Source organism: Capricornis sumatraensis, chromosome 2 (assembly GCF_032405125.1).
Source record: "Capricornis sumatraensis isolate serow.1 chromosome 2, serow.2, whole genome shotgun sequence".
NCBI lineage: Eukaryota > Metazoa > Chordata > Mammalia > Artiodactyla > Bovidae > Capricornis > Capricornis sumatraensis.
Genome location: NC_091070.1, coordinates 164,020,471 through 164,045,143, shown reverse-complemented (window position 1 = coordinate 164,045,143; position 24,673 = coordinate 164,020,471). Strand labels below are relative to the sequence as shown.

At 38.2% G+C, this 24,673-nt stretch overlaps 1 non-coding gene across 1 annotated transcript; it reads left to right on the top strand.

Annotated features, from left to right (window-relative positions):
• The first annotated feature begins 528 nt into the window (after positions 1-528).
• TRNAF-AAA (transfer RNA phenylalanine (anticodon AAA)) lies at positions 529-600 on the top strand. Its single transcript has one exon. It is a non-coding gene; the product is annotated as a tRNA-Phe (tRNA).
• Positions 601-24,673: the final 24,073 nt, after the last annotated feature.

Genomic DNA, 24,673 nt, shown 5'->3' with positions numbered 1-24,673 from the left:
TAATAAATTATTAATAGTCTTAGGTCTAAACTTTTTTTTTAATATATAATGTGATAAGGTAACAATTCTCAATTTTCAAGACTTTTTTGATTTAAAAAATAATAATCATTCTCTAGGGCATCTGGCCACCAGTTTCCATAGGAAGGTAATAAAGAGATGTTTTGTGTCTGTAACTGGATCATACTGGGTTCATTTTCACATGGATCAAATGTTCATATAATTCCCATTAGACAAGAATATGTACTTCCAATTCAATACTTCTTTAGTTTATTGTCTTTACAGAAATGTTAGTGAAACCTCTCCTGTTCTATCACTTTACAAATGTTTATCACTTAATAATCATCTTTGGTTAACATTTTTGCAGTACATTTTTAAGTGCAGTGAAATATGACTTAGGCTTAAGAAGAATTATATAAAACATATTATTAGAGACTGGTCAATGACTTTTACTATATTTCACTTCCAAATGGACCTTTCTAAGTATATAGATAAAAGTACTATGAAACTCTGTATCTTTGATCAGTGACTTCCCTGGTAGCTCAGACGGTAAAGCATCTGCCTAAAATGCAGGAGACCTGGGTTCAATCCCTGGGTTGGGAAGATCTCCTGGAGAAGGAAATGGCAACCCACTCCAATACTCTTGCCTGAAAAATCCTATGGACAGAGGAGCCTGGTAGGCTACAGTCCATGGGGTCACAAAGAGTCAGACACGACTGAATGACTTCACTTTCCCACTTTGATCAGTAAGGCATTTTTTTCCCCCATACTCATTCTCTTAACTCTCACTTCCCAAATATATCTCTTTCATGCTGAAATCATCTGAAAGTCTATCAAATCATGGCAACTGGCTCAGTACCCAAGGCCTCATAACCTAACTTAGTTCCAAATGTGGTCCCTCTTGATTTAGAGGACTATGAGCTAAAATAGATGAATAACCTGTCTTCTATATACTCAATATGCAACGATGAGACAGGGAAAAGCTAAAAAAATATTACAGAGAAGGAGAAAATGGGAGGCACACAAAAGTTAAGTAGGTCATAACAATTTAGAAATTTTGCTGAGCAAATATTGTTAGAACTCCCTACTTTGATGAACAGAATAGATCTTGTTCTCGATGGGTAGAGGTATTCATTCTGTCCTCTTTGCAGTATCCTTTATCAACATCCTTCCTCACATCTGAAAAGGACATGGCAGTCCTATTCCTGACAATAGAGAACATTTCCTAGTCTGCTTTCTGCCTGGCCAATGTTGGGGGGTGTGGGATCAGATATCGTTTTTGATCTTCAAAAGTCACAGTCTCTTTTAGTCCAGAATGGTAAAAGAACTCTGTTAAAATTATATATATATATATATAGTTTACTTATTTATTTTAATTGGAGGCTAGTTACCTTATAATATTGTGGTGGTTTTTACCATAAATTCACATGAATCAGTCATGGGTGTACATGTGTTCCCCATCCAGACCCCCCTTCTGACCTCCCTCCCCATCCCATCCCTCAGGGTCATCCCAGTGCACTAGTCCTGAGCACCCAGCTTCATGCATCCAGCCTGGACTGGCGATCTATTTCACATATTATAATATACATGTTTCAATGGTATTCTCTGAAATACTCCCACCCTCACCTTCTCCCACAGAGTCCAAAAGTCTGTTCTTTACATCTGTGTTTCTTTTGCTGTCTTGCATATAGGGTCATTGCTACCATCTTTCTAAATTCCACATATATGCATTAATATACTGAATTGGTATTTTTCTTTCTGATTTACTTTGCTCTATATAATAGGCTCCAGTTTCATCAACCTCATTAGAACTAATTCAGATGCATTCTTTTTAATGGCTGAGTAACAGTCCATTGTGTATATGTACCACAGCTTTCTTATCCATTCATCTGCTGATGGACATCTAGGTTGCTTCCATGTCCTGGCTGTTGTAAACAGTACTGCAATGAACATTGGGGTACACATGTCTCTTTCAATTCTGGTTTCCTCAGTGTTAATGCACAGCAGTGGGATTGCTGGGTCGTATGACAGTTTTATTTCCAGTTTTTTAAGGAATCTCCACACTGTTCTCTATAGTGGCTGTATTAGTTTGCACTCCCACCAACAGTGTAAGAGGGTTCCTTTTTCTCCACACCCTCTCCAGCATTTATTGTTTGTAGACCTTTTGATAGCAGCCATTCTGACCGACGTGAAATGGTACCTCATTGTGGTTTTGATTTGCATTTCTCTGATAATGAGTGATGTTGAGCATCTTTTCATGTGTTTGTTAGCCATCTGTATGTCTTCTTTGGAGAAATGTCTGTTTAGTTCTTTGGCTCATTTTTTATTGGGTTATTTTTCTGGAATTGAGCTGCAGGAGTTGCTTGTATATTTTTGAGATTAATTCTTTGTCAGTTGCTTTGTTAGCTATTATTTTCTCCCATTCTGAAGGCTGTATTTTCACCTTGCTTATAACTTCCTTCATTGTGCAAAGGCTTTTAAGTTTAATTAGGTCCCATTTGTTTATTTTTGCTTTTATTTCCATTACTCTGGGAGGTGGGTCATGGAGGATCCTGCTGTGATTTATGTCAGAGAGTGTTTTGCCTATGTTTTCATCCAGAAATTTTATAGTTTCTGGTCTTACATTTAGATCTTTAATCCATTTTGAGTTTATTTTTGTGTATGGTGTTAGAAAGTATTCTGGTTTCATTCTTTTACAAGTAGTTGATCAGCTTTCCCAGTACCACTTGTTAAAGAGACTGTCTTTTCTCCATTGTATATTCTTGGCTCCTTTGTCAAAGATAAGGTGTCCATAGGTACATGGACTTATCTCTGGGGTTTCTATTTTGTTCCACTGATCTATGTTTCTGTCTTTGTGCCAGTACCATACTATCTTGATGACTGTAGCTTTGTAGTATAGCCTGAAGTCAGGCAGGTTGGTTCCTCCAGTTCCATTCTTCTTTCTCAAGACTGCTTTGGCTATTCGAGGTTTTTCGTAATTCCATACAAATTGTGAAATTGTTTGTTCTAATTCTCTAAAAAATGCCGTTGGACTCTTGACAGAGATTGCATTGAATCTATAGATTGCTTTGGGTAGTATACTCATTTTCAATATATTGATTCTTCTAATCTATGAACATGGTATATTTCTCCATCTATTTGTGTCCTCTTTGATTCCTTCATCAGTGTTTTATAGTTTTCTATATATAGGTCTTGTGTTTCTTTAGGTAGATTCATTCCTAAGTATTTTATTCTTTTCATTGCAATGGTGAATGAAATTGTTTCCTTAATTTATCTTTCTGTTTTCTCATTGCTAGTGTATAGGAATGCAAGGGATTTCTGTGTGTTGCTTTTATATCCTGAAACTTTACTGTATTCATTAATTAGCTCTAGTAATTTTCTGGTGGAGTCTTTAGGGTTTTCTATGTGGAGGATCATGTCATCTGAAAACAGTGAGAGTTTTACTTCTTCTTTTCCAATCTGGTTTCCTTTTATTTCTTTTTCTGCTCTGCTTGCTGTGACAAAATTTCCAAAATTATGTTGAACAGTAGTGGTGAGTGTGGGCACCCTTGTCTTGTTCCTGATTTTAGGGGAAATGCTTTCAATTTTTCATCATTGAGGATAATATTTGCTGGGGGTTTGTCATATATGGCTTTTATTATGTTTAGGTATGTTCCTTCTATGCCTGCTTTCTGGAGTGCTTTTATCATAAATGAATGTTGAATTTTGTCAAAGGATTTCTCTGCATCTATTGAGATAATCATATGTTCTTTATCTTTTAATTTGTTAATGTGGTGTATCACATTGATTGATTTGAAAATATTAAAGGATCCTTGCATCCCTGGGATAAAGCCCACTTGGTCATGGTGTATGGTCTTTTTAATGTGTTGTTGGATTCTGTTTGCTAGAAATTTGTTAAGGATTTTTGCATCTCTGTTCATCAGTGATACTGGCCTGTAGTTTTCTTTTTTTGTGGCATTTTTGACAGGTTTTGTATTAGGGTGATGGTGGCCTTATAGAGTGAGTTTAGAAGTTTACCTTCCTCTGCAATTTTCTTGAAGAGTTTGAGCAGGATAGGTGTTAGCTCTTCTCTAAATTTTTGGTACAATTCAGCCGTGAAGCCATCTGGTTCTGGGCTTTTGTTTGTTGGAAGATTTCTGATCACAGTTTCGATTTCTGTGCTTGTGATGGGTCTGTTAAGATTTTCTATTTCTTCCTGGTTCAGTTTTGGGAAGCTATATTTTTCTAAGAATTTGTCCATTTCTTCCAAGTTGTCCATTTTATTGGCATATAGTTGCTGATAGTAGTCTCTTAATGATCCTTTGTATTTCTGTGTTGTCTGTTGTGATTCCTCCATTTTCATTTCTACTTTTGTTGATTTGATTTTTCTCCCTTTGTTTCTTGATGAGTCTGGCTAATGGTTTGTCTACTTTATTTATCTTCTCAAAGAACCAGCTTTTAACTTTGTTGATTTTTGCTATGGTCTCTTTTGTTTCTTTTGCATTTATTTCTGCCCTAATTTTTGTGATTTCTTTCCTTCTACTAACTCTGGGGTTTTTCATTTCTTCCTTTTCTAGTTGCTTTAGGTGTAGAGTTAGGTTATTTATTTGATTTCTCTCCTGTTTCTTGAGGTAGGCTTGTATTGCTATGAACCTTCCTGTTAGCACTGCTTTTACTGAATCCCATAGATTTTGGGTTGTGTGTTTTTATTTTCATTCATTGCTATGCATATTTTGATTTCTTTTTTGATTTCTTCTGTGATTTGTTGGTTATTCAGAAGAGTGTTGTTTAGCTTCCATATGTTTGTATTTTTCATAGTTTTTTCCTGTAGTTGACATCTAATCTTACCACATTGTGATCAGAAAAGATGCTTGAGATGATTTCAATTTTTTTGAATTTATCAAGGCTGGATTTATGGCACAGGATGTGATCTATCCTGGAGAAGGTTCTGTGTGCACTTGAGAAGGAGGTGAAATTCATTGTTTTAGGGCGACATGTCTTACAGATATCAATTAGGACTAATTGTTCCATTGTATCATTTAAAGTTTGTATTTCCTTCCTAAATTTCTGTTTAGTTCATCTATCCATATTTGTGAGTTGGGATTAAAGTCTCCCAATATTATTGTGTTATTATTAATTTCCCCTTTCATACTTGTTAGCATTTGTCTTACACATTAAGGTGCTATGTTGGGTGCATATATATTTATAATTGTTATATCTTCTTCTTGGATTGATCCTTTGATCATTATGTAGTGTCCTTCTTTGTCTCTTTTCACAGAGTTTATTTCAAAGTCTATTTTATCTGATATGAGTATTGCTACTCCTGCTTTCTTTTGGTCTCCATTTGCATGAAATATCTTTTTCCACCCCTTCACTTTCAGTCTGTATGTGTCCCCAGCCAGGTTTGAGGTGGGTCTCTTATAGACAGCATATATAGGGGTCTTGTTTTTTTATCCATTCAGCCAGTCTTTGTCTTCTGGTTGGGGCATTCAACCCATTTACATTTAAGGTAATTATTGATAAGTATGATCCCATTGCCATTTACTTTGTTGTTTTGGGTTTGTGTTTATGATCCTTTTCTGTATTTTCTGCCTAGAGAAGATCCTTTAGCATTTGTTCGAGAGCTAGTTTGGTGGTGCTGAATTCTCTGAGCTTTTGCTTCTGTAAAGCTTTTGATTTCTCCTTCATATTTGAATAAGATCCTTGCTGGGTACAGTAATCTGGGTTGTTTTCTCTTTCATCACTTTAAGTATGTCCTTCCATTCCCTTCTGGCTTAAAAGGTTTCTATTGAAAGATCAGCTGTTATCCTTATGGGGATTTCCTCGTTGGTTAGTTGTTGTCTTTCCCTTGCTGCTTTTCATATTTGTTTTTTGTGTTTGATCTTCGTTAATTTGATTAATATGTGTCTTGGGGTGTTCTGCCTTGGGTTTATCCTGTTGGGACTCTTTGGGTTTCTTGGACTTGGGTGACTATTTCCTTCCCCATTTAAGGGAAGTTTTCAACTATTATCTCCTCAAGTATTTTCTCATGGCCTTTGTTTTTGTCTTCTTCTTCTGGGACTCCTATGATTCGAATGTTAGGGCGTTTAACATTGTCCCAGAGGTCCCTGAGGTTGTCCTCATTTCTTTTAATTCTTTTTTCTTTTTTCCTCTCTGCTTCATTTATTTCTACCATTCTATCCTCTATCTCACTTATCCTATCTTCTGCCTCAGTTATTCTACTGTTGGTTTCCCTCCAGAGTGTTTTTGATCTCATTTATTGCATTATTCATTATTGATGGACTCTTTTTAATTACTTCTAGGCCATTGTAATATTTCTTGCATCTTCTCAATCCTTGTCTCCAGCCTATTTATCTGTAACTCCATTTTCTTTTCTAGATTTTGGATCATTCTTACTATCATTATTCTTAATTCTTTTTCAGGTAGACTCCCTATCGCCTCCTCTTTGGTTTAGTTTGGTGGGCTTTTATCATATTCCTTTACCTGCTCAATATTTCTCTGCCTTTTCATCTTGTTTAGGTTGCTGTGTTTGGAGTGGCCTTTCTGTATGCTGGAAGTTTGTGGTTTCTCTTTATTGTGGAGGTTCCTCCCTTGAGTGTGGTTGGATAAGTGGCTTGTCAAGGTTTCCTGGTTAGGGAAGCCTGCGTCAGTGTTCTGGTGGGTGGAGCTGGATTTCTTCTCTCCGGAGCGCAATGAAGTGTCCAGTAGTGAGTTTTGAGGTGTCTATGGGTTTGGTGTGACCTTTGGCCACCTGTATTTTTCTGCTCAAGGTTATGTTCCTGCTTTGTGGAGAATTAGCTTGGTATGTCTTGCTCTGAAATTTTTTGGCTTTTCAGTGGAGCTTGGTTTCAGTGTAGGTATGGAGGCTTTTGTATGAGCTTTGGTTGATTAATGGTCCCTGGAGTCAGATTTCTGGTGATCTCAAGTTTTGGTTTTAGGCCTCCTGCCTCTGGCTTTCAGTCTTATTCTTTTAGTAGCCTCAAGACTTCTCCATCCATACAGCACCAATGACAAAACATCTAGGTTAAAGGTGAAAAGATTCTCCACAGTGAGGGACACCCAGAGAGGTTCACAGAGTTGCATGAAGAAGAGAAGAGGGAGTAGGGAGATAGAAGTTACCAGGAGAAGAGGGGGAATCAAAGGGGGAAAGAGCAGTCTAGCCAGTAATCAAATTCCTATTTGCTCTCAACAGTCTGGAAGACTCAGAGAGGCTCACAGAGTTCCATAGAGAAGAGAAGAGGAAGGAAGGAGATAGAAGTGACAGGAGAGGAGGAGGAGTCAAAAAGAGAGAGACCAATCTAGCCTGTGATCAGTTCCCTAAGTTTTCTCCATAGCCCGGAACACCCAAAGAGATTCACAAAGTTAAGTAGAGAAGAGAAGGGGGAGGGAAGAAATAGAGGTGGCCTGGGGAAGAAAACTGAGAGTCAAAAGGGGAGACAGCAATCAAGCCAGTAATCACACTCCTAAGTAAAATGGGTACTGAAGGTTGGATCCTTAAAGGTACAAAATTGATAGCAAATACCAAAAGCAAAAATTAAAAATACAGAGTAGAGGATCAGTTCAGTTCAGTTCAGTTGCTCAGTCATATCTGACTCTTTGTGACCCCATGAATCACAGCACGCCAGGCCTCCCTGTCCATCACCAACTCCCGGAGTTCACTCAAACTCATGTCCATCAAGTCAGTGATGACATCCAGCCATCTCATTCTCTGCCGTCCCCTTCTCCTACTGCCCCCAATTCCTCCCAACATCTGAGGTTTTTCCAATGAGTCAACTCTTCACATGAGCTGGCCAAAGTACTGGAGTTTCAGCTTTAGCTTCAGTCCCTCCAATGAACACCCAGGACTGATCTCCTTTAGAATGGACTGCTTGGATCTCCTTGCAGTCCAAGGCACTCTCAGGAGTCTTCTCCAACACCACAGATCAAAAGCATCAATTCTTCAGCACTAGCTTTCTTCACAGTCCAACTCTCACATCCATACATGACCACTGGAGAAACATAGCCTTGATTAGACGGACCTTAGTCGGCAAAGTAATGTCTCTCCTTTTCAATATGCTATCTAGGTTGGTTATAACTTTCCTTCCAAGGAGTAAGAATCTTTAAATTTCATGGCTGCAGTCACCATCTGCAGTGATTTTGGAGCCCCCAAAAATAAAGTCTGACACTTTTTCCACTGTTTCCCCATCTATTTCCCATGAAGTGATGGGACCAGATGCCACGATCTTCATTTTCTGAATGTTGAGCTTTAAGCCAACTTTTTCACTCTCCTCTTTCACTTTCATCAAGAGGCTTTTTAGTTCCTCTTCACTTTCTGTCATATGGGTGGTGTCATCTGCATATCTGAGGTTAATGATATTTCTCCCGGCAATCTTGATTCAAGCTTTTGCTTCTTCCAGCCCAGCGTTTCTCATGATGTACCCTGCATACAAGTTAAATAAGCAGGGTGACTATATACAGCCATAACATACTCCTTTTCCTATTTGGAACCAGTCTGTTGTTCCATGTCCAGTTCTAACTGTTGCTTCCTGACCTGCATATAGGTTTCTCAAGATGCAGGTCAGGTGGTCTGGTATTCCCATCTCTTTCAGAATTTTCCACAGTTTATTGTGATCCACACACTCAAAGGCTTTGGCATAGTCAATAAAGCAGAAAGAGATGTTTTTCTGGAACTTTCTTGCTTTTTTGATGATCCAGTGGATGTTGGCAATTTGATCTCTGGTTCCTCTGCCTTTTCTAGAACCAGCTTGAACATCTGGAATTTCATGGTTCATGTACTCTGCGATAGACTCTCTAAAATACAATATTAAGAAAAACAAAACAAAATCAAAAAAGTTATATAAAAAATATGAAATTTGCTTTAAAAATGGGGGTCTTTTTTTAATAGTAGGTTTTAAAAAATGAAAATTAAAGGAGTAATAAAGAACTTAAAAATTAAAAACTTAAAAACATATTTAAAAATGATAATAGTAAAATATATCTACTAATTTCTCTGGAGCTGTTGAGGGCAGTGTGTGGTCAGTTCAGTTTCAGATAGTTTCTTGTTCCAACTTATACTTCGTCTCGAGGTCTATACGTCCCTTCCAATGTAGTCAGTGTTAACTACAGGGTTTTAATCTGTTGGACCTGTCACTTCCATAGTCGTTCCCACTTTGTTTATTTTGGTTTTCTCTGTTTGCAAATCTCTTCAGTATCTAACTTCTGCCCTGACACAAGGACGCAGAGGTGGTCATTTATTTAGGCTCACTTTTTCCATTGTGATCCAGGGAGGGAGGAACATTGCATACAAATATCACTGGCATGTGTGGTGAGTGCTCACAGTGTCTGGGTCACACTGGGTTTGTCCCTGCTCACAGCTTGTGTGCTTTCCTGGTCTACACTGCTTAGGTTTCAGGTTGTTCTGCTGGTAACTGTCTGAGGCGGGCCCTGGGTTGTGTGTACTTCCCAAATCTACGCCACTGAGGTTCAGGTTCTCGGGTTCTCCACAAAGGCAGACTCTGTTGGGCCTGCATTTTGTGCCCACATTTTGTGCCCTTCCCAGGTCCAAGCAGCTCAGGTGACAAGGTGCTTGGCCAGCACACACTCCCCAGGTGCAGTGTGTCTTATCACCTCCCCGGTCCCAGCCACTCGGTTTGCTGCATGAGTAGCTGCATCTTAGGTGTGCCATGTGTCTCTTCTGGGGAGCTGATCTTTGGCTGTGACCCTCCTGATGGATGTCAACTGTCCAGGATCTCAGGAAGACTTGGTTAGTGACTGAGAGCCTGCTTGCAGTTTGGTAGGGAATGCCATCTCTGGAGCCAAGTTTTCCCCTTCAGCTCTGGCTGGCCTCAGCTCAGCCCGCCTGCCTCTCTGCCTCTGGCAGGGGAATGGGCCAGTCCACAGCTGGCTAGCTCTCCTCTGATATTCACTCAGTCCTTTCTTCTGTGATCGGCCCAGCAGTGCCTTAGGTTAGAGCTTTTCATGGGAAAGTTCTCTCTCTCTCCTGTTTTTTTCTTTTTTTAACCCCCTCTCTGGCTATCCCATGGTTTGGGTTGCTATCTCATGTTAGCTCCCTCAGATTGCCCTTAGTGCATTCAGGCCTGGTCTTTACCCTAAGCAGTGCAGCGCAGGCCTACCTGCTCAGCCCCTGCTTGCTGGTGGTGGACACGAGCATCTGGGCTACTTCTCTGATAGGAGTTGTAGTTGGACCTGTAATCTGTGGGTTTTATTTATTTATTTTTTCCTCCCAGTTATGTTGCCCTCTGAGATTCCAAAACTCCCCACAGACCCACCAGTGAGAAGGTCTCCTGGTGTTTGGAAACTTCTTTTTTAAGACTCCCTCCCCGGGACGGTTCTCCATCCCTACCTCTTTCGTCTCTCTTTTTATCTTTTATATTTTGTCCTACTTCCTTTTGAAGACAATGGGCTACCTTTCTGGGTGTCTGGTGTCCTCCACCAGCGTTCAGAAGTTGTTTTGTGGTATTTGCTCAGTGTTCAAATAATCTTTCGATGAATCTGTAGGGGAGAAAGTGGTCTTCCCATCCTATTCCTCTACCATATTAGGGCCACCCTCAAAATTTCATTTTATATATAAAAAAAATTTGATTCCAAACAATTTCATGTCCCATGATCCAAAACTCATTTTCTGAAGTACCTTTTAAAAGAAACTTCAGAGCAACCACCTTAAGTTAGCAACATCCTAACCTCTTTGTTCAACAGTACAAATTATTTACGCTTATTTTCTGCATTCCAGATTATCCCAGGCTGTAGTTTTAAGCTCCACATATTTCACCATTGTGTAAGAAAGTTGTCCAGGTCTTCATCCTCCTATAGTGGTTTCATCACTGTCAATCCTACCCAAAGCCAATGCCATGTACTTCGTTCTCATTTTATTAGCAATCCAATCTCGTAATGAGATTTTAGTCATATTTCTGCTGCAATTATGCTTCATGAAATAAACCTCAAGATATCAGGGACTTTCAACAACTACCTTTTATGTTTCTTGATAAAGATGCAGGCAGCCACTAGAAGGTATCTGTGTAGTCATGTGGGGCATGATATTCTCAGTTAGAGAGCATATGTACAGGATCCCAAGCCTAATAATACAAGTACTTTTACTGGCTTTGTTTTTGTCTATCCCCTAATATAAGCCACTGCAAATGCAAGTCACATGACTGGGGATATATACCCCACATACTTGACTACGAGTAAATGCAAGGCCCCAAGGTAAAGAATGTAAATATATGAACCTGTTACAAGAAGGCAGTGAAGAATTTTAAAATATACATTTTAGAAGGAATTAACAAATGCACAATCATGATGGAAGATTCTAACAAACATCTGATCAGAATAAAACACTAGGTTGATAGGTCTAAGCATACCAAGAATTTAAAAATGTAATTAACTTGGTTTATCTCATGTAGATAAAGCCTATCACATATACAGACTTTTTACCCAACACAAATACCTAGAGACAATGAAAATGAAAGCACAATCATCCAAAACCTATGGGACACTGTAGGAGGCGTTCCCAAAGGGAAGCTTATAGCAATACAATCTTACCTCAGGAAACAAGAAAAATCACAAATAAACAATCTAACCCTACACCTAAAGCTACTAGAGAAAGAAGAACAAATGATCCTCAAAGTTAACAGAAGGAAAGTAATCAAAGATCAGAGATGAAATAGAGATGAACAATAGCAAAGATCAATGAAACTGAATGTTGGTTCTTTGAAAAGATAAACAAAATAGACAAACTTTTGGCCAGACTCATCACGAAAATAAGGGAAAGGGCTCAAATAAAATTAGAAAAGGAAGTTACACTGGGTACTACAGAAATATCATAAGAGACTACTACCAGCAATTGTATGCCAGTAAAATGAACAACCTGGCAGAAATGACAAATTCTTGGAAAGGTATAATCTCCCAATATTGGAACAGGAAGAAATAGGAACAGACCAATTACAAGTATTGAAACTGAAACTGTGATCAAAATGATTCTCCAAAACTGAAAATCCAGGACCCGATGGCATCACAGGCAAATTATATCAAACATTTAAAGAGTTAACACCTATCATTTTAAAATGTTCAAAAAATTGCAGAGGAAGGAATATTCCCAAACTCATTCTATGAGGCCACCATCACCCTGATATCAAAACCAGACAAAGATACTACCAAAAAAAAAAAAAAATTACAAGTTAAATTACAAAAATAAATTTAGCCATGCTGCAGGAGAAGACAGGCCTCAGAAAATTCTACCTAGAAATCAGAGAGGCTATATTCTTTGAACAACAGAAACATAATAGATGTTGACAAATGGAAAAACATGTAAAATAAGAACTGAATAGATTAGGAAACCAAAAAGTAACTACCTAAACAAGTCTTGGATCAAAGAGAAAGTGGAAATAGCAATTATACTCTATTTAGGAATTATGGAAATTGAGAAGACATATCAAAACTCATCACTGCAACCAGAACACTTCTCAGAGGCAAATGTATAATCATGAATGCATTGCTTAGGAAACAAGAAAGACTGAAAATATCAAAATAAGCTTTTAATATAAGAAGCTATAGTAAGAATAGCCAAAATAACACAAAGTAGAAAGATGGAATTAATGAAGTCATAAAGTAGAGAACAAAAGGGGGCTTGAATAAAATTAAAGCAACATTATATACTGCTTCATACATATAAATTTGAAAAATTCAAAGTAAATGGAAGTTTATAGAAAAATGTAAATTTAAAAATGGACTCAAATGTATTAAACATTGATTAAGAACACAGGAAACAAGCAAATATTTCCAATGCATGGTTCATATAGAATCAACAACAACACTGGAATAAAAAAACAAATACAAAATATAAGTGTCATATGTAATCATACAAATAAAAACTTAAAGTAGGAGATTAACTATAGTAGCTATGCTATGCTATGCTATGCTAAGTCACTTCAGTCATGTCCAACTCTGTGTGACCCCACAGACGGCAGCCAACCAGGCTCCCCCATCCCTGGGATTTTCCAGGCAAGAGTCCTGGAGTGGGTTACCATTTCCTTCTCCAATGCATGAAGGTGAAAAGTGAAAGTGAAGTCGTTCAGTCATGTGCGACCCTCAGCAACTCCGTGGACTGCAGCCTACCAGAGTCCTCTGTCCATGGGATTTTCCAGGCAAGAGTACTGGAGTGGGGTGCCATTGCCTTCTCCGAACTACAGTAGCACTATACTAAAATAACAACAGATCATGACAAAGTGTAACTCATCTCACAGCATATAAGGAAAGCTCAAAATTAAAAGTTCTGATTTAAATTTACAGTCTGATCTCTTTAAAAAAAGTGTCTTCTTTTTTTTTTTTTTAAAGCTTTGGTCAATCTAACCTCAATAAGGTGGGTTTGTAATGCATTGCTAAGTTAAAAATTCATTTCAAATTGAAAACTACCAACACATCCCTTTTCCATATACACAAGTATATCTGTGTAAAGGCATACATACACATACCTATCCACATCTACAAAGGAACAATAGAAGAATATTTCTTTTTAAAGAAAAGTTTATGGAACATGACATAAAATTAGTAAGAATAAAACATTAAAAACATCCTTACAAACTTAGGAACAACATGGGAATGTCTCATGTTATAGCTCCTGTTCCAAGTGCCAAAATTGATTTAATCAAAATAGGAACAAAAATATAAAATATTTAAATTTTAATTCAGTAAAATCATACAAGACCAAATGAAAAAATCTATAAAATCTGGATAAAGGGAGAAACATCTTTGGAAGGGAAGATGTTATCTTAGAAAAATAAATGATTATTGAAATCTATTAATTCAGTGCAATTCCTAAAAATATTCTAGAGTAATACTCTCCATGTTTGACAAAATGATCATAAAATTATCTAGAATATGAAATAATGGGACTGTCAAGAAATTTATTTTTAAAAAATATGAAGAATGTCTTGTATTTGTTAAAAAAACATACTATAAAATCATTTTACTGGTGACTAGAATTGTACACGAGGCAAACTTCAGATTCTAGTATGATAGGTGGTGCTTTAGTCACTAAATTGTGTCTGACTCTTTTGTGATCCCATGGACTGTGGCCCACCAGGCTCCTCTATCGATGGGATTAACCCAGCAAGAATACCAGAATGGGTTGCCATTTCCTTCTCCAGGGGATCTTTCCAACCCAAGAATTGAACCCGACTCTCCTGCATTGCAGGCAGATTCTTTACTGACTGAGCCACCAGGGAAGCATTAAGTTACACAGTATAAATCATTTCACTGGTGAGTAGAATTGAACAGGATAAAACAGAATAGAATAGAAAAGAATTAGAATAGAACAGAAGAAAAAATATCCTTGAATTTAAGAATCACAATCTTACCATTTCAAAAAGTACTGTGACAGTGACTATCCATTTTTGAAGCATACAGAAAATTTCCCTCAGTGGTATTTAAACTAAAATCAAACTAAACACTTAATATAAAATTGAATATATATGTGTGTATATACACATACACACACACACATATATATGAGGCCTTAGAGATAAAAAGATTTATAGATACAGTTGCTTAATATTTTAATACTGTTGTATGACAACAGATATATTTTTAAAAAGTCAAAAAGAGAATTAGGAGAATGGGGGTAGACATTACATATGTGAGTTCCAAATAGGAAAAGGAGTACGTCAAGGCTGTACATTGTCACCCTGCTTATTTAACTTATATGCAGAGTACATCATGAGAAACGCTGGACTGGAAGAAGCACAAGCTGGAATCAAGATTGCCGGTAGACATATCATTAACCTCAGATATGCAGATGACACCACCCTTATGGCAGAAAGTGAAGAGGAGCTAAAAAGCATTTTGATGAAAGTGAAAGTGGAGAGTGAAAAAGTTGGCTTAAAGCTCAACATTCAGAAAACGGAGATCATGGCATCTGGTCCCATCACTTCATGGGAAATAGATGGGGAAACAGTGGAAACACTGTCAGACTTTATTTTTCTGGGCTCCAAAATCACTGCAGATGGTGACTGCAGCCATGAAATTAAAAGACACTTACTCCTTGGAAGAAAAGTTATGACCAACCTAGATAGCATATTGGAAAGGAGAGACATTACTTTGCCAACAAAGGTCTGTCTAGTCAAGGCTATGGTTTTTCCAGTGGTCATGTATGGATGTGAGAGTTGGACTGTGAAGAAAGTTGAGCACCAAAGAATTGATGCTTTTGAACTGTGGTATTGGAGAAGACTCTTCAGAGTCTCTTGGACTGCAAGGAGATCCAACCAGTCCATTCTGAAAGAGATCAGCCCTGGTATTTCTTTGGAGGGAATGATGCTAAAGCTGAAACTCCAGTACTTTGACCACCTCATGTGAAGAGTTGACTCATTGGAAAAGACTCTGATGCTGGGAGGGATTGGGGGCAGGAGGAGAAGGGGACGACAGAGGATGAGATGGCTGGATGGCATCACTGACTCGATGGACATGAGTCTGAGTGAACTCCGGGAGCTGGTGATGGACAGGGAGGCCTGGTGTGCTGCGATTCATGGGGTCACAAAGAGTCGGACACGACTGAGCAACTGAACTGAACTGAATATGGAGTGAAGTGAAGTCGCTCAGTCATGTCCGACTCTTTACAACCCCATGGACTGTAGCCTATCAGGCTCCTCCATCCATGGGATTTTCCAGGCAAGAGTGCTGGAGTGGGTTGCCATTTCCTTCTCCAGGGGATATTCCTGACCCAGGAATCGAACCCGAGTCTCCCGCATTGCGGGCAGACGCTTTACCGTCTGAGCCACCAGGAAGCCCCAATATATACATATATACATTCTATATACATATATATTATATATACATATATACATTCTATATACATATATATTATATATACATACTATATATATATATATCTAATATTCAGAGAAAGGCAATTTCAAATGAGGTTTTCTTTTTCAATCAGACTTGAAGAATTTAAAAAGTTTGATAATATCCAGTGTTGGCAAAGGTGTGGCAAAACTAATTCTGTAATGTTTTTGTTACAATCGCCTTTTCACTGAGGAAAATTGAGTTATAATTGCTGATTCCAGAAATGTCTTCTCTATGTGTGTGTGAGGGCTCAGTTGTATCCAATCATTTGAGACCCTATGGACTGGGGCCTACCAAGCTCCTCTGTCCATGGGGTTCTCCAGGCAAGAATACTGGAGTGGGTTGCTATTACCTACTCTAGGATATCTTCGAGACCCAGGGATCAAATGCACGTCTCCTGCATTTCCTGCACTGGCAGGTGTATTATTTACCACTGAGCCACCTTGGAAGCCCATATCTCCTCTAGTTTCTATTGTAAACCATCACATGTTTCTGCAAAGAGATACACAGAAAATATGTTCATTGCAGTACTGATTGCCATGACAAAGAATGAGAAACAAGACAAATGCCTATCATTTGGGAAATGTTCAAGTAAGTAAAGGTACATCATTAAATAGTGTGCATCCATTAAAATTAATGAAATAGATCTACAAATACTAACCTTGATATATGCATTTGATATATTACTAACTGTAAAAAGCAAGTTGCAGTCAAACATGCAGAGCATGACCCATTTCTTAATGATGAAATATGTACAGGTATGTATGTATTGCACATGTGTATGCTTATGAAGGTGTACGTATCCTTACTAGAGTGACATTAGAGTAGTAGAGAGGGGTTTCATTTATTAACGTTATAATTATTATCTTTTGTTAAAATTAAATTTTATCTCCAGCACTGTTTAACTATAAAGATAAGGGATTCTTTTTTAAAATTGCAGAGATTAGTTTTTGAATGGGCATTAATCTTCTATGCACAGTAGAAATTCAATTATTGTTAAAATGTTTTATCTAAGATCTATATCAATTTTTATATTGATAAATTTTTCTTTCATCAATTAAAAGAAAGCCCACTTTCTATTGATATCCTTCCCACTATTTTTTTTTAAAACCTCAATTATATTACATTGAAAATACATACCAGGTGTTACTTGAAATCTGATGAACAGTACTAACAACATTAATGATAACCTATGAAGCTGAAACACCAATTAAATAAATATGCCTATTTAGAGCCCTTTGAGAAATGGTCATTTTGAAATATTTACTAGAGCACTAAATTCCTAGGAAAATATGTCAAATAATTTTAGGAAAGTTTTTCCTGTAATTATGCCTATCTCAAAGTCAGGGTCCCAGAATTTGTCCAAAATTATATTTTCTTGAAATATAAAAGTCACTGCTCTTTATGACTTTTCTTTTTGGTCTTGAGACAACATTCCTTGCTGCAGAACCATGTTTCTACAAATGAAAAGCCCCTAGGATGCTCTGTGTAATTTCAAAGTTCTATGTCACATTAACAATCTACCTTAGAGCTCAAGAGGAAAAAGACTGTGTACAGTATTTTAAATTGCCCACTTTTTCAAAAAGCTGGAGGAAAATGTACAGTAAGCAAAGAAATATGAATAGAATTTGACTCAATATTTCCACTAATATTTTGCTCTAATCCAGTGTACCAAAATCACTGCAGATGGTGATTGCAGCCATGAAATTAAAAGATGCTTACTCCTTGGAAGGAAAGTTAGGACCAACCTAGAGAGCATATTAAAAAGCAGAGACATTACTTTGTCAACAAAGGTCCATCTAGTCAAGGTTATGGTTTTTCCAGTGGTCATGTATGGATGTAAAAGTTGGACTGTGAAGAAAGCTGAGCACTGAAGGATTGATGCTTTTGAACTGTGGTGTTGGAGAAGACTCCTGAGAGTCCCTTGGACTTCAAGGAGATCCAACCAGTCCATCCTAAAGGAGATCAGTCCTGGGTGTTCATTGGAAGGACTGATACTGAAGCTGAAACTCCAATACTTTGGCCACCTGATGAGGAGAACTGACTCATTTGAAAAGATCCCAATGCTGGGAAAGATTGAGGGCAGCAGAAGGGGACGACAGAGGATGAGATTGTTGGATCGTGTCACCAACTCTATGGACATGGGTTTTAGTGAACTCTAGGAGTTGGTGATGGACAGGGAGGCCTGGCATGCTGAGGTTCATGGGGTTACAAAGAGTCGGACACGACTGAGCAACTGGACTGAACTGAACTGAATGTAAAACAAACAATTGGGGAAACTGAGTTTGAAGTTATTCTGGAACTGCAGTCTAACTTTCTCTGTAGACTGAGCCTGTCTGACCTCCCCATGACAAAGCAAGCCACAGAAACCTGGTACCATAGCTCTCCACATCACCACCTCCCTCCTCTGGAGCTCAGTTCCTGTGCTGATGGGAGATAGCCCTTGGAAATCACAGCTCTTTCCTTCAGAGTCTGAATCTAATCTCACAGCCCTGAACACAGTAATTCAGGTAACTATCAACAGTGTTTTAGAGTTCACATTCAAAGTGAAGTATACTGTCCATTTCCCTCCTACATAAACAATTTTAACCATTTTTGTGTTTTTCTGTCTAACACAATCATACATACTCTTGCTAATATACCTTTACTCTTTTTCTTTCACCTTTAAAATGTCCTCTTATAACATTAAAGAGAAGAAAGAAAATCTGCATTCTCTGTTCTAACCTCCCCCACATATAGTCCCATATCTCAGAGCCTTCTGGGTATAGTTGTTCCATTGTGTGTGTGTTTAGTCTGACTCTTTGTGACCCCGTGGACTGTAGCCTGCCAGGCTCCTCTGTCTGTGGAATTTTCCAGGCAAGAATACTGGAGTTGGTTGCCATTTCCCCAACCCAGGGATCTTCCTTCCCCACCCAGGGATAGAACCTGCATCTTTTTGTCACCTGCACTGGCAGGCAGATTCTTCACCACTAGTGCCACCTGGGAAGCCTTCTTTCAACATTGCTCCCATTCAAATCCTCACCATCTTTCAAGACCAAGTTCCTATCTTGCATTTTTTTTTTTTTTTTTTTTAAGCAGCCTCTCAGACAATGATCTGGCAGGCCACTGGGAACTCTGACTCCTCTGAAGGCCTCCTTCAGTATTTCTCACAAAATGTAGGGAGTTGACTTTATCAGTAATCCTGTTAATTCTCTGACTTACAAATGCAACTATCACTGGGAATATGCTCCATCAGTTCAGTTCAGTTCAGTCACTCAGTCACGTCCGACTCTTTGTGTCTCCATGGACTGCGGCACACCAGGTTTCCCTGTCCACCACCAACTCACGGAGCTTACTCAAATAGAGCAGAGAAAGGGTTACTAACAATAATTAGTAACACCTCTAGGTTTTTAATGATTCTAAGTACAGGCTAAAAGACATTAGTGAAGCTGATTATTTTTTTTCTAGTTAAGAACAAGTCCCTTCAAATTGTTTTTTTTTTTTTTTTTTTTCCAGGAGTACTACACTGGAACAGGATTTCAAAACTATTCATGAGATTTAAAAAAGTACAGATGACATTTCAGAACTTCATTTAAAAAATATCATTTGTAGACAGCAAAATACATGTTATATTCCCATGGGATTTAACATTCAAATCAAATTAGAAAATGCTACTTTATAAACTTTAGAGTAAAATTGCTTCAGATTTTTATCAGTGAGCAAAATCCTCTTAATTCTCCTGGATTGGCACATGAAAACTATATACATTTACTTTCACTGGTGATTATCTATTTATTCTGAATTAATTCTATCTACAAAGCACATTAACATGTACATTGCAAAGGTATTGTATTGTGTTCTAGACCAGTTCAGTTCAGTTCAGTCGCTCAGTCGTGTCCAACTCTTTGCGACCCCATGAATCACAGCACGCCAGGCCTCCCTGTCCATCACCAACTCCAGGAGTTCACTCAAACTTGCGTCCATCAAGTCCGTGATGCCATCCAGCCATCTCATCCTCTGTCATCCCCTTCTACTCCTGCCCCCAATCCCTCCCAGCATCAGAGTCTTTTCCAATGAGTCAACTCTTCACATGAGGTGGCCAAAGTACTGGAGTTTCAGCTTTAGCATCATTCCTTCCAAAGAAATCCCAGGGCTGATATCCTTCAGAATGGATTGGTTGTATCTCCTTGCAGTCCAAGGGACTCTCAAGAGTCTTCTCCAACACCACAGTTCAAAAGCATCAGTTCTTCATCACTCAGCCTTCTTCACAGTCCAACTCTCACATCCATGCATGACTATTGGAAAAACCATAGTCTTGACTAGACGGACCTTAGTCGGCAAAGTAATGTCTCCGCTTTTGAATAAACTATCTAGGTTGCTCATAACTTTTCTTCCAAGGAGTAGAGAATATAAATGGACTTTATTTCAAAAAGATTGTAAATATTTTGGGGGGGGATTTAAATGCTAATAATGTGCATACTTCACATATCTGAATTACTCATTAATAGATTTAAATACCATTAAGAAAATGCTAGTAACTCACTATTTTAAAGTTAAGCATTGATACTGTAATATACTAAATGTAGGACTTCCCTGGTGGCTCAGACAGTAAAGTGTCTGCCTACAATGTGGGAGACCCGGGTTCGATCCCTGGATTGGGAAGATCTGCTGGAGAAGGAAATGGCAATCCACTCCAGTACTATTGCCTGGAAAATCCCACGAACAGAGGAGCCTGATAGGCTACAGTCCATGGGGTCGCAAAGAGTTGGACACGACTGAGCAACTTCACTTCATAGTATTATGTTTAACATCAATATAGAGGATCATGCATCAGGGAGAGGTGTTCGATCTCCCCTCCACCCCACCCCCCCCACCAAAGGACATTCATACTGTCAAAGCATAACTTTCAAAAAGTTTAAAATGTGACTCTAATTCAAATAGAGAATAGGTATATGTCAAAAATTTATTCAACTCATTCATGAGGGAACTGTAAGGTGATAAAGCCAATTCAATGAGTTTTAGAGACAGAGAGATGTAAATAACTAATAAGGAGAAATATCATGCTAAAAGAAGTTTGCTAAGTTAAACAGGTTAAAGTCTTGCAGGGCAATACAACAGTGAATATTAGTATCTAGTTCTATCCATGGTAGGGATCATTTGCATTTTTCCTGGATAAAACCCACAAGTTCACATAGAACATAACAAAATCAGTAGAACATCAAACCAAGGCATGATCTCCTAAGGAATATTCATTTGAAAGCTCTGTTAGATAATGTTCCAGTATGACATGAAAAGCTATGCAGTCATGCTTATGGCTTACTTAAATTTCTAGATACCTTTTCTTAACACTAAGAAATATCACCTTTATAGTTCACTTCTTACTTACATTAATTACTGCTGCTGCTGCTAAGTCGCTTCAGTCGTGTCTGACTCTATGAGACCCCATAGACGGCAGCCCACCAGGCTCCCTTGTCCCTGGGATTCTCCAGGCAAGAACACTGGAGTGGGTTGCCATTGCCTTCTCCAGTGCATGAAGGTGAAAAGTTAAAGTAAAGTCATTCAATCATGTCTGACTCCTAGCGAACCCATGGACTGTAGCCTACCAGGCTCCTCTGTTCATGGGATTTTCCAGGCAAGAGTACTGGAGTGGCGTGCCATGGACTTACATCACTAGAATTTTTAATTAACTTCTCACTGACGCACTCTCAATCTCTCCCTCTACCTCCCCCATCTCCACCTCACCACAACATACACCCAGAGAAAGCTCTTATTTGTGTTTTCAACGTCTTATGAGAATTTCTCACATACAGAAGTGTAATGTATAAACAAACTGTGTGGCGATGTGGATGCTTGACCAGTCTCAATGACCCAGGTTCTGAGGTATCTCAGTAAAATTACAATTTGCCTCATGTTTTAGATCTTCAGATCTTTTAAATAGTACAAAGAAAGCCTTATATCATAAATTATGGGGTAAGCCATACTGCTTTATGAGGCATCTGGGTCTTTTCCTTCTTTATCTTTAAAATAATCTAATAAAGATATTCTTTACTAAATATGATATGACTGAATTTGCAGGCAACAGTTCTTTCAGTATATAGACCTGAAGTGGAAGAGACATGGCATCCCTTTGCAATTAACAGGTCTATGGAAATAAATCAATCTAATTTTCTATCAGTTTGGTACTTCTAATCCCCCATGCCCCTTACTGAACATGAGTAAATTTTACTATGAAAACATTACCAGTGATTTTCTGTTTCGGCATTTGCTCCAGGCAGGAAGCATATCCATTAGCAAGTAGTATCAAGAAAGGGAATACAGGTTGAGCGCTATCTAAGACTTTTCCCCAGGAAGATGAGAGATGCTGAAATTCAGCCCCAGCTTCCCTCTTCAAGCCTGGGATCCATGAGGTTTCATATCTCTGAAGAGAATACTCCATTAAAAATTCACACAAAGGTAACTTTTGGATAAACTATGGTTGCTAGTGATCCACCTTATCAAAACAATAGTGGCCTCGTTCTACCTCTGAATCAGAAGGCACATTCTAAGTGGAGAGATTTCATATACATATATATAGCCACACACATATCAGTTCAGTTCAGCTGCTCAGTTGTGTCCAACTCTTTGCAACCCCATGAATCACAGCACACCAGGCCTCCCTGTCCATCACCAACTCCTGGAGTTCACTCAGACTCATGTCCATTGAGTCAGTGATGCCATCCAGCCATCTCATCCTCTGTCATCCCCTTCTCCTCCTGCCCCCAATCCCTCCCAGCATCAGAGTCTTTTCCAATGAGTCAACTCTTCTCATGAGGTGGCCAAAGTACTGGAATTTCAGCTTTAGCATCATTCCTTCCAAAGAACACCCAGGACTGATCTCCTTTAGAATGGACTGGTTAGATCTCCTTGCAGTCCAAGGGACTCTGAAAAGTCTTCTCCAGCACCACAGTTCAAAAGCATCAATTCTTTGGTGCTCAGCTTTCTTCACAGTCCAACTCTCACACCCCTATATGACTGCTAGAAAAACCATAGCCTTGACTAGACTGACTTTTGTTGGCAAAGTAATGTCTCTGCTTTTCAATATGCTATCTAGGTTGGTCATAAATTTCCTTCCAAGGAGTAAGCGTCTTTTAATTTCATGGCTACAGTCACCATCTGCAGTGATTTTGGAGCCCAAAAATATAAAGTCTGACACTGTTTCTACTGTATAAATATGCTTAATACAACTATTTTTAGAGAAGGAAAATTAAATAACTAAAGATGGGACAGGTGTGGACAGGAGACTCAGGAATTAGAAATTCACAGCACTTGAGAATGAAAATAATAGGTAACATTTATTAAGAACATACTGTGTCCCCAAACTAAACTACATTCTTGATGTGAATCATTTCAATATTATGTTGCATAACAGATTCTACATATGCAATAACTGTCTTTAGTTGCGTATGACTGAGTGAACCGATCAGAAATTCAAAAATTATACCATATAATATGGAAGCAAACAGCAGAACCTACATTTTAATTCTTCATTCTTCATAACATATTGTAAAAGATATTATTTTTAATTTCAACTAAAGAATTTCTGCATGGAACTTGTTAAGAATATACCCCAGCTGCTGCTCTTTCTTTTCAGTGTGACCCCAAACAAGGACTGTTTCACATGGTTTTAGGTTTCTGTGGGGAAGTTTTCCACAGCTGTGATATCAAATGAAATACCACCTGGCCTAATCACCATAACAATATGTCCTCTGTCCTGCAAGCTAACAGATGGATTGGATATCAGTCTGATGTCATAATCTGTTAAGTTTGTAATATGGAGCATTACCCACCCATTTAGGATTCATCTCATCTTTTCTGATGGCATGTTGTACCCTAAATGGAGAGATGACACTATCATTATATGCCACTATCACTAGTCATCTGGGATCCTAGTTTGCATTACTTAAGGATAATTATATGGTGTTCTAATTCATTTGGTGAACTGTCACTCCACTACTGAAATACTTATGTGGAATTTTAACAAATACTATGACATTCATAAAGCAGTCTTCAACATTTATTTCATTCCTGTTTTTAAATTCAATATCTAAATACCGTCTTTCTTAAATGTATGCTGCTGAATTTCTCTTTGGAACATTAAATTGAAACTCTAATTGCACAACTGAAGTGATTTTATACTTATATCTAGGCTTGCAGAGGAAATATGACAATATAAAAGTTATCCACAACATACACATCTATAATATCTACAGTGAACATTTAAAAGAATGATATGATTAGCAATAATTAAGTCAACAAGCATTTATTCTCTCTTAAGTGCAAGGCACAGTGATAGGCAATGGGAATGCAGAGACAAACACAAAATTATTCCAGCCTCCTAGGTGCTTTTAGTCTTTTCTAATCCACTTCTTTTCTCCACTGCTCTTAGAAAAGTTCATCACTGGAGCCATGCAAATAGAAGTTCTAGTATGTTAGATCCTATTTGTTGAGTAGACCAATATTTACCACGAACTCTTCCATTGTTGGTTACCTCCTACATATATAGATACTAGAAAAAGCACTATTGATCTTGTCATTCTCCCTTTTACTTAGATTCAACCAGAGAGATGTAGACAGAAGTCTGGCACAAGTAATAGTTGAAGTATGTTGGGGCAGCTGTAAGAGAGACTTCCTTTTTCTCATAAAAGAGAAAGAGAAATATATTACCACCTCCAGTCTCCTTCTTTAATGTGGACATCATGCTGGAAGGTATACCAGCATAAGACAATAAAATGGTTGTTAAGGTTGGCAAGGTATAGGGTAGAAGGCAGCTGGGAATGTGATAATATTGTTGAGCCTCTGTACAGGCCTGGTGTGACTTCTTATTGAATAGAAATAAACCTCTTTT